Source organism: Semicossyphus pulcher, unplaced genomic scaffold (genome assembly GCF_022749685.1).
Source record: "Semicossyphus pulcher isolate SPU_LCO1_2020_fin unplaced genomic scaffold, fSemPul1.0.p SCAF_10, whole genome shotgun sequence".
Classification (NCBI taxonomy): domain Eukaryota; kingdom Metazoa; phylum Chordata; class Actinopteri; order Labriformes; family Labridae; genus Semicossyphus; species Semicossyphus pulcher.
In genome coordinates this window covers 17224582-17247987 of record NW_027211604.1, presented here as the reverse complement: position 1 = coordinate 17247987, position 23406 = coordinate 17224582, and positions in this window count along the sequence as shown.

Genomic DNA, 23406 nt, shown 5'->3' with positions numbered 1-23406 from the left:
AACAGGACAACAGGTATAATGACACAGTCAGACAACACAACGGGACGACACCTATGATGACGCAGTCAGACAACATATCAGGAAGACAGGTAAAATGACGCAGTCAGACAACACAACAGGACAACAGGTATAATGACACAGTCAGACAACACAACAGGACGACATGTATAATGACGTAATCAGACAACACAATAGCACAACAGGTATAATGACGCAGTCAGACAGCACAACTGGACCACACCTATATTGACACAGTCAGAAGACAAAACGGGACGACACGTATAATGACACAGTCAGACAACATATCAGGATGACACGTATAATGACGCAGTCAGACAACACAACAGGACAACAGATATAATGACACAGTCAGACAACACAATGGGACAACATCTATATTGACACAGTCAGAAGACACAACGGGATGACACGAATAATGACGCAGTAAGACAACACAACAGGACAACAGGTATAATGACACAGTCAGACAACACAATGGGACGACACCTATATTGACACAGTCAGACAACACAACAGGACGACAGGTATAATGACGCAGTCAGACAACACAACAGGACAACAGGTATAATGACACAGTCAGACAACACAATGGGACAACACCCATATTGACACAGTCAGAAGACAAAACGGGACGACACGTATAATGACGCAGTAAGTCAACACAACAGGACAACAGGTATAATGACACAGTCAGACAACACAATGGGACGACACCTATATTGACACAGTCAGACAACACAACAGCACAACAGGTATAATGACACAGTCAGAGAACATATCAGGACGACACGTATAATGACGCAGTAAAACAACACAACGGGATGAGACTTATAATGACTCAGTCAGACAACATATCAGGACGACACGTATAATGACGCAGTAAGACAACATATCAGGACGACACGTATAATGACACAGTCAGACAACACAACAGGACAAAAGGTATAATGACACAGTCAGACAACATATCAGGATGACACGTATAATGGTGCAGTCAGACAACACAACAGGATGACAGGTATAATGACGCAGTCACATAACACAACAGGATGACACCTGTAATGACGCATTCAGACAACAAATCAGGATGACATGTATAATGATGCAGTCAGACATCACAACGGGACAACACGTATAATGACGCAGTCAGACAAAATATCAGGACGACATGTATAATGATGCAGTAGGACACCACAACGGGATGACACGTATTGTGACACAGTCAGACAACAGGTATAATGACGCAGTCAGACAACATATCAGGACGACAGGTATAATGACAAAGTTAGACAACACAACGGGATGACAGGTATAATGCACAGTAAGACAACACAACAGGACGACAGGTATAATGACACAGTCAGACAACACAATGGGACAACACGTATCATGACGCAGTCAGACAACACAACGGGATGACACCTGTGATGACGCAGTCAGACAACATATCAGGACGACAGGTATAATGAAGCAGTAAGACGACACAACGGGACGACGCGTATAATAAAGCAGAAAGACAACACAACAGGACAACAGGTATAATGACACAGTCAGACAACACAACGGGACGACACCTATGATGACGCAGTCAGACAACATATCAGGAAGACAGGTAAAATGACGCAGTCAGACAACACAACAGGACAACAGGTATAATGACACAGTCAGACAACACAACAGGACGACATGTATAATGACGTAATCAGACAACACAATAGCACAACAGGTATAATGACGCAGTCAGACAGCACAACTGGACCACACCTATATTGACACAGTCAGAAGACAAAACGGGACGACACGTATAATGACACAGTCAGACAACATATCAGGATGACACGTATAATGACGCAGTCAGACAACACAACAGGACAACAGATATAATGACACAGTCAGACAACACAATGGGACAACATCTATATTGACACAGTCAGAAGACACAACGGGATGACACGAATAATGACGCAGTAAGACAACACAACAGGACAACAGGTATAATGACACAGTCAGACAACACAATGGGACGACACCTATATTGACACAGTCAGACAACACAACAGGACGACAGGTATAATGACGCAGTCAGACAACACAACAGGACAACAGGTATAATGACACAGTCAGACAACACAATGGGACAACACCCATTTTGACACAGTCAGAAGACAAAACGGGACGACACGTATAATGACGCAGTAAGTCAACACAACAGGACAACAGGTATAATGACACAGTCAGACAACACAATGGGACGACACCTATATTGACACAGTCAGACAACACAACAGCACAACAGGTATAATGACACAGTCAGAGAACATATCAGGACGACACGTATAATGACGCAGTAAAACAACACAACGGGATGAGACTTATAATGACTCAGTCAGACAACATATCAGGACGACACGTATAATGACGCAGTAAGACAACATATCAGGACGACACGTATAATGACACAGTCAGACAACACAACAGGACAAAAGGTATAATGACACAGTCAGACAACATATCAGGATGACACGTATAATGGTGCAGTCAGACAACACAACAGGATGACAGGTATAATGACGCAGTCACATAACACAACAGGATGACACCTGTAATGACGCATTCAGACAACAAATCAGGATGACATGTATAATGATGCAGTCAGACATCACAACGGGACAACACGTATAATGACGCAGTCAGACAAAATATCAGGACGACATGTATAATGATGCAGTAGGACACCACAACGGGATGACACGTATTGTGACACAGTCAGACAACAGGTATAATGACGCAGTCAGACAACATATCAGGACGACAGGTATAATGACAAAGTTAGACAACACAACGGGATGACAGGTATAATGCACAGTAAGACAACACAACAGGACGACAGGTATAATGACACAGTCAGACAACACAATGGGACAACACGTATCATGACGCAGTCAGACAACCTATCAGGACGACATGTATAATGATGCAGTAGGACACCACAACGGGACGACACCTATGATGACGCAGTCAGACCACATATAAGGACGACAGGTATAATGACGCAGTCAGACGACACAACAGGACGACACAACAGGACGACATGTATTATGACGCAGTAAGACAACACAACGGGACGACAGATAGAATGACACAGTCAGACGACACAACGGGACGACACCTATAATGACGCAGTAAGACAACACAACGGGGCGACACGTATAATGACACAGTCAGACGACACAACAGGACGACAGGTATAATGACACAGTCAGAAAGCACAACTGGGCGACACGTATAATGACGCAGCCAGACAACATATCAGGACGACATGTATAATGATGCAGTCAGACAACACAAGGGGACGACAGGTATTGTGACAACGTTAGACAAAACGACGGGATGACAGGTATAATGCACAGTAAGACAACACAACGGGACGACACCTATAATGACGCAGTCAGACAACATATCAGGACGACAGGTATAATGACGCAGTAAGACAACACAACAGGACAACAGGTATAATGATACAGTCAGACAACATATCAGGACGACACGTATAATGACGCAGTCAGACAACACAACAGGACAACAGGTATAATGACACAGTCAGACAACACAACGGGATGACACCTGTGATGACGCAGTCAGACAACATATCGGGACGACAGGTATAATGAAGCAGTAAGACAACACAACAGGACAACAGGTATAATGACAGAGTCAGACAACACAACGGGACGACACCTATATTGACACAGTCAGACAACTTATCAGGTCGACACGCATAATGACGCAGTCAGACGACACAACGGGACGACACGTATAATGACGCAGTAAGACAACACAATGGGACGACACGTATAATGACACAGTCAGACAACACAACAGGACAACAGGTATAATGACACAGTCAGACAACACAATGGGATGACACCTATATTGACACAGTCAGAAGTCACAACGAGATGACACGTATAATGAGGCAGTAAGACAACACAACAGGACAACAGGTATAATGACACAGTCAGACAACTTATCAGGTCGACAGGTAAAATGACGCAGTAAGACAACACAACAGGACAACAGGTATAATGACGCAGTCAGACAACACAACGGGACGACACGTATAATGACACAGTCAGACGACACAACAGGACGACACGTATAATGACGCAGTCAGACAACACAACAGGACAACAGGTATAATGACACAGTCAAACAACTCAACGGGACGACACCTATGATGACGCAGTCAGACCACATATCAGGAAGACAGGTATAATGACGCACTCAGACGACACAACAGGACAACACGTATAATGACGCAGTGAGACAACACAATGGGACGACACCTATATTGACACAGTCAGAAGACACAACGGGATGACACGTATAATGACGCAGTCAGACAACACAACAGGACAACAGGTATGATGACACAGTCAGACAACATATCAGGACGACAAGCATAATGACGCAGTCAGACAACACAACAGGACAACAGGTACAATGACACAGTCAGACAACACAATGGGACGACACCTATATTGACACAGTCAGAAGACACAACGGGACGACACGTTTAATGACGCAGTAAGACAACACAACAGGAAGACAGGTAAACTGACAAAGTCAGACAACACAACAGGACGACAGGTATAATGAGACAGTCAGACAAGACAACGGGACGACACCTATGATGACGCAGTCAGACAACACAACAGGACAACAGGTATAATGACACAGTCAAACAACTCAACGGGACGACACCTATGATGACGCAGTCAGACCACATATCAGGAAGACAGGTATAATGACGCACTCAGACGACACAACAGGACAACACGTATAATGACGCAGTGAGACAACACAATGGGACGACACCTATATTGACACAGTCAGAAGACACAACGGGATGACACGTATAATGACGCAGTCAAACAACACAACAGGACAACAGGTATGATGACACAGTCAGACAACATATCAGGACGACAAGCATAATGACGCAGTCAGACAACACAACAGGACAACAGGTATAATGACACAGTCAGACAACACAATGGGACGACACCTATATTGACACAGTCAGAAGACACAACTGGACGACACGTTTAATGACGCAGTAAGACAACACAACAGGACGACAGGTAAACTCACAAAGTCAGACAACACAACAGGACGACAGGTATAATGAGACAGTCAGACAAGACAACGGGACGACACCTATCATGACGCAGTCAGACAACACAACAGGACAACAGGTATAATGACACAGTCAGACAACATATCAGGACGACACGTATAATGACGTAGTCAGAGAACACAACAGGACAACAGGTATAATGACACATTCAGACAACACAATGGGACGACACCTCTATTGACACAGTCAGACAACATATCAGGATGATACGTATAATGACGCAGTCAGACAACACAACAGGACAACAGGTATAATGACACAGTCAGACAACATATCAGGACGACACGTATAATGACGCAGTAAGACAACACAACGGGACGACATGTTTTATAACGCAGTCAGACAACATATCAGGACGACACGCATAATGACGCAGTCAGACAACACAACAGGACAACAGATATAATGACACAGTCAGACAACATATCAGGACGACACGTATAATGACGTAGTCAGACAACACAACAGGACAACAGGTATAATGACACATTCAGACAACACAATGGGACGACACCTATATTGACACAGTCAGACAACACAAGAGGACGACAGGTATAATGACAAAGTCAGACAACACAACAGGACGACAAGTATAATGACACAGTCAGACAACACAACGGGACAACACGTATAATGACGCAGTCACACAACATATCAGAACGACATGTATAATGATGCAGAAGGAAAACACAACGGGATGACACCTGTAATGACGCAGTCAGACAACATATCAGGACAACACCTATAATAACACAGTCAGACGACACAATGGGACGACACCTATAATGACGCAGTCAGACAACTTATCAGGTCGACACGCATAATGACGCAGTCAGACGACACAACGGGACGACACGTATAATGACGCAGTAAGACAACACAATGGGACGACACGTATAATGACACAGTCAGACAACACAACAGGACAACAGGTATAATGACACAGTCAGACAACACAATGGGACGACACCTATATTGACACAGTCAGAAGTCACAACGAGATGACACGTATAATGAGGCAGTAAGACAACACAACAGGACAACAGGTATAATGACACAGTCAGACAACTTATCAGGTCGACAGGTAAAATGACGCAGTAAGACAACACAACAGGACAACAGGTATAATGACGCAGTCAGACAACACAACGGGACGACACGTATAATGACACAGTCAGACGACACAACAGGACGACATGTATAATGACGCAGTCAGACAACACAACAGGACAACAGGTATAATGACACAGTCAAACAACTCAAGGGGACGACACCTATGATGACGCAGTCAGACCACATATCAGGAAGACAGGTATAATGACGCACTCAGACGACACAACAGGACAACACGTATAATGACGCAGTGAGACAACACAATGGGACGACACCTATATTGACACAGTCAGAAGACACAACGGGATGACACGTATAATGACGCAGTCAGACAACACAACAGGACAACAGGTATGATGACACAGTCAGACAACATATCAGGACGACAAGCATAATGACGCAGTCAGACAACACAACAGGACAACAGGTATAATGACACAGTCAGACAACACAATGGGACGACACCTATATTGACACAGTCAGAAGACACAACGGGACGACACGTTTAATGACGCAGTAAGACAACACAACAGGACGACAGGTAAACTGACAAAGTCAGACAACACAACAGGACGACAGGTATAATGAGACAGTCAGACAAGACAACGGGACGACACCTATGATGACGCAGTCAGACAACACAACAGGACAACAGGTATAATGACACAGTCAAACAACTCAACGGGACGACACCTATGATGACGCAGTCAGACCACATATCAGGAAGACAGGTATAATGACGCACTCAGACGACACAACAGGACAACACGTATAATGACGCAGTGAGACAACACAATGGGACGACACCTATATTGACACAGTCAGAAGACACAACGGGATGACACGTATAATGACGCAGTCAGACAACACAACAGGACAACAGGTATGATGACACAGTCAGACAACATATCAGGACGACAAGCATAATGACGCAGTCAGACAACACAACAGGACAACAGGTATAATGACACAGTCAGACAACACAATGGGACGACACCTATATTGACACAGTCAGAAGACACAACTGGACGACACGTTTAATGACGCAGTAAGACAACACAACAGGACGACAGGTAAACTCACAAAGTCAGACAACACAACAGGACGACAGGTATAATGAGACAGTCAGACAAGACAACGGGACGACACCTATGATGACGCAGTCAGACAACACAACAGGACAACAGGTATAATGACACAGTCAGACAACATATCAGGACGACACGTATAATGACGTAGTCAGACAACACAACAGGACAACAGGTATAATGACACATTCAGACAACACAATGGGACGACACCTATATTGACACAGTCAGACAACATATCAGGATGATACGTATAATGACGCAGTCAGACAACACAACAGGACAACAGGTATAATGACACAGTCAGACAACATATCAGGACGACACGTATAATGACGCAGTAAGACAACACAACGGGACGACATGTTTTATAACGCAGTCAGACAACATATCAGGACGACACGCATAATGACGCAGTCAGACAACACAACAGGACAACAGATATAATGACACAGTCAGACAACATATCAGGACGACACGTATAATGACGTAGTCAGACAACACAACAGGACAACAGGTATAATGACACAGTCAAACAACTCAACGGGACGACACCCATGATGACGCAGTCAGACCACATATCAGGAAGACGGGTATAATGACGTAGTCAGACGACACAACAGGACAACACGTATAATGACACAGTCAGAAGACACAACGGGATGACACGTATAATGACGCAGTCAGACAACACAACAGGACAACAGATATAATGACACAGTCAGACAACATATCCGGACGACACGTATAATGATGTAGTCAGACAACACAACAGGACAACAGGTATAATGACACAGTCAGACAACACAATGGGACGACACCTATATTGACACAGTCAGACAACATATCAGGACGAGACGTATAATGACGCAGTAAGACAACACAACGGGACGACATGTTTAATGACGCAGTAAGTCAACACAACAGGACAACAGGTATAATGACACAGTCAGACAACACAACGGGATGACACCTGTAATGACGCAGTCAGACAACATATCAGGATGACACGTATAATGACGCAGTCAGACAACACAACAGGACAACAGGTATAATGACACAGTCAGACAACACAATGGGACAACACGTATAATGACGCAGTCAGACAAAATATCAGGACGACATGTATAATGATGCAGTAGGACAACACAACAGGACAACAGGTATAATGACACAGTCATACAACACAACAGGACGACGGGTATGAGTACACAGTCAGACAACACAACGGGACGACAGGTATAATGACGCAGTCAGACGAGACAACGGAACGACACGTATAATGACGCAGTAGGACAACACAACGGGACGACACGTATAATGACGTAGTCAGACAACACAATAGCACAACAGGTATAATGACGCAGTCAGACAGCACAACGGGACCACACCTATATTGACACAGTCAGACAACACAACAGGATGACAGGTATAATGACGCAGTCAGACAACACAACAGGACAACAGGTATAATGACACAGTCAGACAACACAATGGGACAACACCCATATTGACACAGTCAGAAGACAATACGGGACGACACGTATAATGACGCAGTAAGTCAACACAACAGTACAACAGGTATAATGACACAGTCAGACAACACAATGGGACGACACCTATATTGACACAGTCAGACAACACAACAGGATGACAGGTATAATGACGCAGTCAGACAACACAACAGGACAACAGGTATAATGACACAGTCAGACAACACAATGGGACAACACCCATATTGACACAGTCTGAAGACAATACGGGACGACACGTATAATGACGCAGTAAGTCAACACAACAGGACAACAGGTATAATGACACCGTCAGAGAACATATCAGGACGACACGTATAATGACGCAGTAAGACAACACAACAGGATGACAGGTATAAGGACACAGTCAGAAAACACAATGGGATGAGACTTATAATGACTCAGTCAGACAACATATCAGGACGACAGGTATAATGACGCAGTAAGACAACATATCAGGACGACACGTATAATGACACAGTCAGACAACAGAACAGGACAAAAGGTATAATGACACAGTCAGACAACATATGAGGACAAAGCGTATAATGACGCAGTAAGACAACACAACAGGATGACAAGTATAATGACGCAGTCACATAACACAACAGGATGACACCTGTAATGACGCATTCAGACAACAAATCAGGATGACATGTATAATGATGCAGTCAGACAACACAACGGGACAACACGTATAATGACGCAGTCAGACAAAATATCAGGACGACATGTATAATGATGCAGTAGGACACCACAACGGGATGACACGTATTGTGACACAGTCAGACAACATATCAGGAGGACAGGTATTATGACACAGTCAGACAACACAACGGGACAACACCCATATTGACACAGTCAGAAGACAATACGGGACGACACGTATAATGACGCAGTAAGTCAACACAACAGTACAACAGGTATAATGACACAGTCAGACAACACAATGGGACGACACCTATATTGACACAGTCAGACAACACAACAGGATGACAGGTATAATGACGCAGTCAGACAACACAACAGGACAACAGGTATAATGACACAGTCAGACAACACAATGGGACAACACCCATATTGACACAGTCTGAAGACAATACGGGACGACACGTATAATGACGCAGTAAGTCAACACAACAGGACAACAGGTATAATGACACCGTCAGAGAACATATCAGGACGACACGTATAATGACGCAGTAAGACAACACAACAGGATGACAGGTATAAGGACACAGTCAGAAAACACAATGGGATGAGACTTATAATGACTCAGTCAGACAACATATCAGGACGACAGGTATAATGACGCAGTAAGACAACATATCAGGACGACACGTATAATGACACAGTCAGACAACAGAACAGGACAAAAGGTATAATGACACAGTCAGACAACATATGAGGACAAAGCGTATAATGACGCAGTAAGACAACACAACAGGATGACAAGTATAATGACGCAGTCACATAACACAACAGGATGACACCTGTAATGACGCATTCAGACAACAAATCAGGATGACATGTATAATGATGCAGTCAGACAACACAACGGGACAACACGTATAATGACGCAGTCAGACAAAATATCAGGACGACATGTATAATGATGCAGTAGGACACCACAACGGGATGACACGTATTGTAACACAGTCAGACAACATATCAGGAGGACACGTATTGTGACACAGTCAGACAACATATCAGGAGGACAGGTATAATGACGCAGTCAGACAACATATCAGGACGACAGGTATAATGACAAAGTTAGACAACACAACGGGATGACAGGTATAATGACACAGTCAGACAACACAATGGGACAACACGTATAATGACGCATTCAGACAACACATCAGGACGACATGTATAATGATGCAGTAGGACACCACAACGGGATGACACGTATTGTGACACAGTCAGTCAACATATCAGGAGGACAGGTATAATGACACAGTTAGACAACACAACGGGATGACAGGTACAATGCACAGTAAGACAACACAACAGGACGACAGGTATAATGACACAGTCAGACAACACAATGGGACAACATGTATAATGACGCAGTCAGACAACCTATCAGGACGACATGTATTATGATGCAGTAGGACACCACAACGGGATGACACGTATTGTGACACAGTCAGTCAACATATCAGGACAACAGGTATAATGACACAGTCAGACAACACAATGGGACGACACCTATATTGACACAGTCAGACAACACAACAGGACAACAGGTATAATGACACAGTCAGAGAACATATCAGGATGACACGTATAATGACGCAGTCAGACAACACAACAGGACAACAGATATAATGACACAGTCAGACAACACAATGGGACAACATGTATATTGACACAGTCAGAAGACAAAACGGGACGACACGTATAATGACGCAGTAAGTCAACACAACAGGACAACAGGTATAATGACACATTCAGACAACACAATGGGACGACACCTATATTGACACAGTCAGACAACACAACAGGACGATAGGTATAATGACGCAGTCAGACAACACAACAGGACAACAGGTATAATGACAGAGTCAGACAACACAATGGGACAACACCCATATTGACACAGTCAGAAGACAAAACGGGACGACACGTATAATGACGCAGTAAGTCAACACAACAGGACAACAGGTATAATGACACAGTCAGACAACACAATGGGACGACAACTATATTGACACAGTCAGACAACACAACAGGACAACAGGTATAATGACACAGTCAGAGAACATATCAGGACGACACGTATAATGACGCAGTAAGACAACACAACAGGATGACAGGTATAAGGACACAGTCAGACAACTCAACGGGATGAGACTCATCATGACTCAGTCAGACAACATATCAGGACGACAGGTAAAATGACGCAGTAAGACAACATATCAGGACGACAGGTATAATGACACAATCAGACAACATATCAGGATGACACGTATTGTGACACAGTCAGACAACATATCAGGAGGACAGGTATAATGACACAGTCAGACAACACAACGGGACGACACCTATGATGACGCAGTCAGACAACATATCAGGACGACAGATATAATGACGCAGTCAGACAACATATCAGGACGACAGGTATAATGACGCAGTAAGACAAGAAAACAGGACAACAGGTATAATGACACAGTCAGAAAACACAACAGGACGACAGGTATAAGGACACAGTCAGACAACACAACGGGAGGACAGGTATAATGACGCAGTAAGACAACCAGTATAATGACGCAGTCAGACAACATATCAGGACGACATGTATAATGACGCCGTCAGACAAAATATCAGGACGACACGTAGAATGACGCAGAAAGACAACACAACAGGATGACATGTATAATGACGCAGTCAGACAACACAATGGGACATCACCTATATTGACACAGTCAGTAGACACAACGGGATGACACGTATAATGACGCAGTAAGACAACAGGTATAAGGACACAGTCAGACGACATATCAGGACAACAGGTATAATGATACAGTCAGACAACACAATGGGATGACACCTATAATGACACAGTCAGACAACACAATGGTACGACACGTATAATGACGCAGTAAGACAACACAACAGGACAACAGGTATAATGACACAGTCAGACAACATATCGGGACGACACGTATAATGACACAGTAAGACAACACAACAGGACACCAGGTATAATGACACAGTCAGACAACATATGAGGACGACAGGTATGATGACACAGTAAGACAACACAACAGGACAACAGGTATAATGACACAGTCAGAAGACACAACGGGACGACAAATATAATGAGACAGTCGGATAGCACAACGGGACGATAGGTATAAGGACACAGTTAGACGACACAACGGGACGACAGGTATAAGGACACAGTCAGACGACACAACAAGACGAGAGGTATAATGACACAGTCAGACAGCACAACGGGACGACACGTATAATGACGCAGTCAGACAAGATATCAGGATGACAGGTATAATGACAGAGTTAGACAACACAACGGGAGGACAGGTATAATGACGCAGTAAGACAACCAGTATAATGACCCAGTCAGACAACATATCAGGACGACAAGTATAATGACACAGTCAGACATCACAACAGGACAACAAGTATAATGACACAGTCAGACAACACAATGGGACGACACCTATGATGACGCAGTCAGACCACATATCAGGACGACAGGTATGATGACGCAGTCAGACGACACAACAGGACGACACGTTTAATGACGCATTAAGACAAGACAACTGGATGACACCTATAATGACGCAGTCAGACAACACAACAGGACGACAGGTATAATGACACAGTCAGAAGCACAACGGGACGACACGTATAATGACGCAGTCAGACAACATATCAGGACGACATGTATAATGATGCAGTCAGACAACACAACGGGACGACAGGTATAAGGACACAGTCAGACAACATATCAGGATGACAGGTATAATGACGCAGTCGGACGACAAAACAGGACGACACGTATAATGATGCAGTAAGACAACATAACGGGACGACAGGTAGAATGACACAGTCAGACGACACAACGGGACGACACCTATAATGACGCAGTCAGACAACATATCAGGACGACACGTATAATGACGCAGAAAGACAACACAACAGGACAACAGGTATAATGACACAGTCAGACAACACAACAGGATGACAGATATAATGACGCAGTAAGATAACACAACAGGACAACAGGTTTAATGACACAGTCAGACAACAAAACAGGACGACAGATATAATGACACAGTCAGACAACACAACGGGACGACAGGTATAATGACACAGTCAGACGACACAACCTATAATGACGCAGTCAGACAACATATCAGGACGACACGTATAATGACGCAGAAAGACAACACAACAGGACAACAGGTATAATGATACAGTCAGACAACACAATGGGATGACAAGTATAATGAGACAGTCGGATAGTACAACGGGACGATAGGTATAAGGACACAGTTAGACGACACAACGGGACGACAGGTATAAGGACACAGTCAGACGACACAACAGGACAACAGGTATAATGACGCAGTCAGACAACACAACGGTACGACACGTATAATGACGCAGTTAGAAAACACAACAGGACAACAAGTATAATGACACAGTCAGACAACATATCAGGACGACAGGTATGATGACACAGTAAGACAACACAACAGGACAACAGGTATAATGACACAGTCAGACAACATATCAGGATGACAGATATAATGACGCAGTGAGATAACACAACAGGACAACAGGTATAATGATACAGTCAGACAACACAATGGGATGACACCTATAATGACACAGTCAGACAACACAACGGTACGACACGTATAATGACGCAGTAAGACAACACAACAGGACAACAGGTATAATGACACAGTCAGACAACATATCAGGACGACAGGTATGATGACACAGTAAGACAACACAACAGGACAACTGGTATAATGACACAGTCAGAAGACACAACGGGACGACAAGTATAATGAGACAGTCGGATAGCACAACGGGAAGATAGGTATAAGGACACAGTTAGACGACACAACGGGACGACAGGTATAAGGACACAGTTAGACGACACAACGGGACGACAGGTATAAGGACACAGTCAGACGACACAACAGGACGAGAGGTATAATGACACAGTCAGACAGCACAACGGGACGACACGTATAATGACGCAGTCAGACAAGATATCAGGATGACAGGTATAATGACAAAGTCAGACAACACAACGGGAGGACAGGTATAATGACGCAGTAAGACAACCAGTATAATGACGCAGTCAGACAACATATCAGGACGAAATGTATAATGACGCAGTCAGACAACACAACAGGATGACATGTATAATGACGCAGTCAGACAACACAATGGGACAACACCTATATTGACACAGTCAGTAGACACAACGGGATGACACGTATAATGACGCAGTAAGACAACAGGTATAAGGACACAATCAGACGACATATCAGGACAACAGGTATAATGATACAGTCAGACAACACAATGGGATGACACCTATAATGACACAGTCAGACAACACAATGGTACGACACGTATAATGACGCAGTAAGACAACACAACAGGACAACAGGTATAATGACACAGTCAGACAACATATGAGGACGACAGGTATGATGACACAGTAAGACAACACAACAGGACAACACGTATAATGACACAGTCAGAAGACACAACGGGACGATAGGTATAAGGACACAGTTAGATGACACAACGGGACGACAGGTATAAGGACACAGTCAGACGACACAACAGGACGAGAGGAATAATGACACAGTCAGACAGCACAACGGGACGACACGTATAATGACGCAGTCAGACAAGAAATCAGGATGACAGGTATAATGACAAAGTTAGACAACACAACGGGAGGACAGGTATAATGATGCAGTTAGACAACCAGTATAATGACCCAGTCAGACAACATATCAGGACGACATGTATAATGACGCAGTCAGACAAAATATCAGGACGACACGTAGAATGACGCAGAAAGACAATACAACAGGATGACATGTATAATGACGCAGTCAGACAACACAATGGGACAACACCTATAGTGACACAGTCAGTAGACACAACGGGATGACACCTGTGATGACGCAGTCAGACAACATATCGGGACGACAGGTATAATGAAGCAGTAAGACAACACAACAGGACAACAGGTATAATGACACAGTCAGACAACACAACGGGACGACACCTATGATGACGCAGTCAGACAACATATCAGGACGACGTTCATAATGACGCAGTCAGACGACACAACAGGACGACACGTATAATGACGTAGTAAGACAACACAACGGGATGACACCTGTGATGACGCAGTCAGACAACATATCAGGACGACAGGTATAATGAAGCAGTAAGACGACACTACGGGACGACACGTATAATAAAGCAGTAAGACAACACAACAGGACAACAGGTATAATGACACAGTCAGTAGACACAACGGGATGACACGTATAATGACGCAGTAAGACAACAGGTATAAGGACACAGTCAGACGACATATCAGGACAACAGGTATAATGATACAGTCAGACAACACAATGGGATGACACCTATAATGACACAGTCAGACAACACAATGGTACGACAGGTAAAATGACGAAGTAAGACAACACAACAGGACAACAGGTATAATGACACAGTCAGACAACATATCGGGACGACACGTATAATGACACAGTAAGACAACACAACAGGACACCAGGTATAATGACACAGTCAGACAACATATGAGGACGACAGGTATGATGACACAGTAAGACAACACAACAGGACAACACGTATAATGACACAGTCAGAAGACACAACGGGACGACAAATATAATGAGACAGTCGGATAGCACAACGGGACGATAGGTATAAGGACACAGTTAGACGACACAACGGGACGACAGGTATAAGGACACAGTCAGACGACACAACAGGACGACAAATATAATGAGACAGTCGGATAGCACAACGGGACGATAGGTATAAGGACAGAGTTAGACGACACAACGGGACGACACGTATAATGACGCAGTCAGACAAGATATCAGGATGACAGGTATAATGACAAAGTCAGACAACACAACGGGAGGACAGGTATAATGACGCAGTAAGACAACCAGTATAATGACGCAGTCAGACAACATATCAGGACGAAATGTATAATGACGCAGTCAGACAACACAACAGGATGACATGTATAATGACGCAGTCAGACAACACAATGGGACAACACCTATATTGACACAGTCAGTAGACACAACGGGATGACACGTATAATGACGCAGTAAGACAACAGGTATAAGGACACAATCAGACGACATATCAGGACAACAGGTATAATGATTCAGTCAGACAACACAATGGGATGACACCTATAATGACACAGTCAGACAACACAATGGTACGACACGTATAATGACGCAGTAAGACAACACAACAGGACAACAGGTATAATGACACAGTCAGACAACATATGAGGACGACAGGTATGATGACACAGTAAGACAACACAACAGGACAACACGTATAATGACACAGTCAGAAGACACAACGGGACGATAGGTATAAGGACACAGTTAGATGACACAACGGGACGACAGGTATAAGGACACAGTCAGACGACACAACAGGACGAGAGGTATAATGACACAGTCAGACAGCACAACGGGACGACACGTATAATGACGCAGTCGAACAAGAAATCAGGATGACAGGTATAATGACAAAGTTAGACAACACAACGGGAGGACAGGTATAATGATGCAGTTAGACAACCAGTATAATGACCCAGTCAGACAACATATCAGGACGACATGTATAATGACGCAGTCAGACAAAATATCAGGACGACACGTAGAATGACGCAGAAAGACAATACAACAGGATGACATGTATAATGACGCAGTCAGACAACACAATGGGACAACACCTATAGTGACACAGTCAGTAGACACAACGGGATGACACCTGTGATGACGCAGTCAGACAACATATCGGGACGACAGGTATAATGAAGCAGTAAGACAACACAACAGGACAACAGGTATAATGACACAGTCAGACAACACAACGGGACGACACCTATGATGACGCAGTCAGACAACATATCAGGACGACGTTCATAATGACGCAGTCAGACGACACAACAGGACGACACGTATAATGACGCAGTAAGACAACACAACGGGATGACACCTGTGATGACGCAGTCAGACAACATATCAGGACGACAGGTATAATGAAGCAGTAAGACGACACTACGGGACGACACGTATAATAAAGCAGTAAGACAACACAACAGGACAACAGGTATAATGACACAGTCAGTAGACACAACGGGATGACACGTATAATGACGCAGTAAGACAACAGGTATAAGGACACAGTCAGACGACATATCAGGACAACAGGTATAATGATACAGTCAGACAACACAATGGGATGACACCTATAATGACACAGTCAGACAACACAATGGTACGACAGGTAAAATGACGCAGTAAGACAACACAACAGGACAACAGGTATAATGACACAGTCAGACAACATATCGGGACGACACGTATAATGACACAGTAAGACAACACAACAGGACACCAGGTATAATGACACAGTCAGACAACATATGAGGACGACAGGTATGATGACACAGTAAGACAACACAACAGGACAACACGTATAATGACACAGTCAGAAGACACAACGGGACGACAAATATAATGAGACAGTCGGATAGCACAACGGGACGATAGGTATAAGGACACAGTTAGACGACACAACGGGACGACAGGTATAAGGACACAGTCAGACGACACAACAGGACGAGAGGTATAATGACACAGTCAGACAGCACAACGGGACGACACGTATAATGACGCAGTCAGACAAGATATCAGGATGACAGGTATAATGACAAAGTTAGACAACACAACGGGAGGACAGGTATAATGACGCAGTAAGACAACCAGTATAATGACCCAGTCAGACAACATATCAGGACGACATGTATAATGACGCAGTCAGACAAAATATCAGGACGACACGTAGAATGACGCAGAAAGACAATACAACAGGATGACATGTATAATGACGCAGTCAGACAACACAATGGGACAACACCTATAGTGACACAGTCAGTAGACACAACGGGATGACACGTATGATGACGCAGTAAGACAACAGGTATAAGGACACAGTCAGATGGCATATCAGGACAACAGGTATAATGACACAGTCAGACAACACAACAGGATGACAGATATAATGACACAGTCAGACAACACAACGTGACGACAGGTATAATGACGCAGTCAGACAACATATCAGGACGACATGTATAATGACGCAGTCAGACAACACAACAGGATGACAGGTATAAGGACACAGTCAGAAGACACAACGGGACGACACGTATAATGACACAGTCAGACAACACAACGGTACGACACGTATAATGACGCAGTAAGACAACACAACAGGACAACAGGTGTAATGACACAGTCAGACAACACAACAGGATGACAGGTATAATGACACAGTCAGACAACACAACGGAACAACAAGTATAATGACGCAGTCAGACGACATATCAGGACAACAGGTATAATGACACAGTCAGACAACACAACAGGATGACGGATATAATGACACAGTCAGACAACACAACGTGACGACACGTATAATGACGCAGTCAGACAACATATCAGGACGACGGGTATGAGGACACAGTCAGACAACACAACGGGACGACAGGTATAATGACACAGTAAGACAACACAACAGGACAACAAGTATAATGACACAGTCAGACAACACAATGGGACGACACCTATATTGACACAGTCAGAAGACACAACGGGATGACACGAATAATGACGCAGTAAGACAACACAACAGGACAACAGGTATAATGACACAGTCAGACGACACAATGGGATGACACCTATAATGATGCAGTCAGACAACTTATCAGGACGACAGGTAAAATGACGCAGTAAGACAACACAACAGGACAACAGGCAAAATGACGCAGTCAGACAACACAACAGGACAACAGGTATACTGATAAAGTCAGACAACACAATGGGACAACACCTATATTGACACAGTCAGAAGACACAACAGGACAACAGGTATAATGACACAGTCAGACGACACAATGGGACGACATGTATAATGATGCAGTAGGACAACACAACGGGATGACACGTTTTGTGACACAGTCAGACAACATATCAGGAGGACAGGTATAATGACACAGTCAGACAACACAACGGGATGACACCTGTGATGACGCAGTCAGACAACATATCGGGACGACAGGTATAATGAAGCAGTAAGACGACACTACGGGACGACACATGTAATAAAGCAGTAAGACAACACAACAGGACAACAGGTATAATGACACAGTCAGACAACACAACGGGACGACACCTATATTGACACAGTCAGAAGACACAACGGGATGACACGCATAATGACGCAGTAAGACAACACAACAGGACAACAGGTATAATGACGCAGTAAGACAACACAACAGGACGACAGGTATAATGACACAGTCAGACAACACAACGGGACGACACCTATGATGACGCAGTTAGACATCATATCAGGACGACAGGTATAATGACGCAGTCAGGCGACACAACAGGACGACACGTATATTGACGCAGTAAGACAACACAACGGGATGACAGGTATAATGACACAGTCAGACAACACAACGGGGCGACAGGTATAATGACGCAGTCGGACAACATATCAGGAAGACAGGTATAATGACACAGTCAGACAACACAACAGGACAACATATAATGACACAGTCAGACAAGACAACGGGACGACATCTATGATGACGCAGTCAGACCACATATCAAGACGACAGGTATAATGACGCAGTCAGGCGACACAACAGGACGACAGGTATAATGACACAGTCAGACAACACAACGGGACAACACGTATAATGACGCAGTCACACAACACAACAGGAAGACATGTATAATGATGCAGTAGGACAACACAACGGGATGACACATATAATGACACAGTCAGACGACACAACAGGACGACACGTATAATGACGCAGTAAGACAACACAACGGGAGGACAGGTATAATGACACAGTCAGACAACACAACAGTACATCAGGTATAATGACGCAGTCAGACAACACAACGGGACGACATCTATGATGACGCAGTCAGACCACATATCAGGAGGACAGGTAAAATGACGCAGTAAAACAACACAACAGGACAACAGGTATAATGACGCAGTCAGACAACACAACGGGACGACACGTATAATGATGCAGTAAGACAACACAATGGGACGACACCTATATTGACACAGTCAGAAGACACAACGGGATGACACGTATAATGACGCAGTCAGACAACACAACAGGACAACAGGTATAATGACACAGTCAAACAACACAACGGGACGACACCTATGATGACGCAGTCAGACAACGTATCAGGAAGACAGGTATAATGACGCAGTCAGACGACACAACAGGGCAACATGGATAATGACGCAGTGAGACAACACAATGGGACGACACCTATATTGACACAGTCAGAAGACACAACGGGATGACAGGCATAATGACGCAGTCAGACAACATATCAGGACGACACGCATAATGACGCAGTCAGACAACACAACAGGACAACAGGTATAATGACACAGTCAGACAACATATCAGGACGACACGTATGATGACATAGTCAGACAACACAACAGGACAACAGGTATAATGACACAGTCAATCGACACAATGGGACGATACCTATATTGACACAGTCAGACAACATATCAGGGCGACACGTATAATGACGCAGTAAGACAACACAGCGGGACGACATGTTTAATGACGCAGTAAGACAACACAACAGGACGAAAGGTATAATGACAAAGTCGGACAACACAACAGGACGACAGGTATAATGACACAGTCAGACAACACAACGGGACAACACGTATAATGACGCAGTCACACAACATATCAGGAAGACATGTATAATGATGCAGTAGGACAACACAACGGGATGACACATATAATGACACAGTCAGACGACACAATAGGACGACACGTATAATGACGCAGTAAGACAACACAACGGGAGGACAGGTATAATGACACAGTCAGACAACACAACAGTACGTCAGGTATAATGACGCAGTCAGACAACACAACGGGACAACATATAATGACACAGTCAGACAAGACAACGGGACGACATCTATGATGACGCAGTCAGACCACATATCAAGACGACAGGTATAATGACGCAGTCAGACAACTTATCAGGTCGACAGGTAAAATGACGCAGTAAAACAACACAACAGGACAACAGGTATAATGACGCAGTCAGACAACACAACGGGACGACACGTATAATGACGCAGTAAGACAACACAATGGGACGACACCTATATTGACACAGTCAGAAGACTCAACGGGATGACATGTATAATGACACAGTGAAACAACACAACGGGACGACACCTATGATGACGCAGTCAGACAACATATCAGGAAGACACCTATAATGACGCAGTCAGACAACATATCAGGACGACACGTATAATGACGCAGTCAGACAACACAGCAGGACGACACGTATAATGACGCAGTCAGACAACATATCAGGACGAAACGCATAATGACGCAGTCAGACAACACAACAGGACAACAGGTATGATGACACAGTCAGACAACATATCAGGACGACACGTATGATGACATAGTCAGACAACACAACAGGACAACAGGTATAATGACACAGTCATACAACACAATGGGACGACACCTATATTGACACAGTCAGACAACATATCAGGACGACACGTATAATGACGCAGTAAGACAACACAACGGGACAACATGTTTAATGACGCAGTAAGACAACACAACAGGACGAAAGGAATAATGACAAAGTCAGACAACACAATAGGACGACAGGTATAATGACACAGTCAGACAACACAACGGGACAACATGTATAATGACGCAGTCACACAACATATCAGGAAGACATGTATAATGATGCAGTAGGACAACACAACGGGATGACACATATAATGACACAGTCAGATGACACAACAGAACGACACGTATAATGACGCAGTAAGACAACACAACGGGAGGACAGGTATAATGACACAGTCAGACAAAACAACAGTACGTCAGGTATAATGACGCAGTCAGACAACACAACGGGACAACATATAATGACGCAGTCAGACAACATATCAGGAGGACAGGTATAATGATACAGTCAGACAACACAACGGGACGACATCTATGATGACGCAGTCAGACCACATATCAGGACGACAGGTATTATGACGCAGTCAGACAACACAACAGGACGACAGGTATAATGACACAGTCAGACAACATATCAGGAGGACAGGTATAATGACACATTCAGACAACACAACGGGATGACACCTGTGATGACGCAGTCAGGCAACATATCAGGACGACAGGTATAATGACACAGTCAGACAACACAACGGGACGACACCTATGATGACGCAGTCAGACAACATATCAGGAAGACAGGTATAATGACGCAGTCAGACAACACAACAGGACAACAGGTATAATGACACAGTCAGACAACACAACAGGACGACGGGTATGAGGACACAGTCAGACAACACAACGGGACGACAGGTATAATGACGCAGTCAGACGACACAACGGAACGACACGTATAATAACGCAGTAGGACAACACAACGGGACGACACGTATAATGACGTAGTTAGACAACACAATAGGACAACAGGTATAATGACGCAGTCAGACAGCACAACGGGACCAC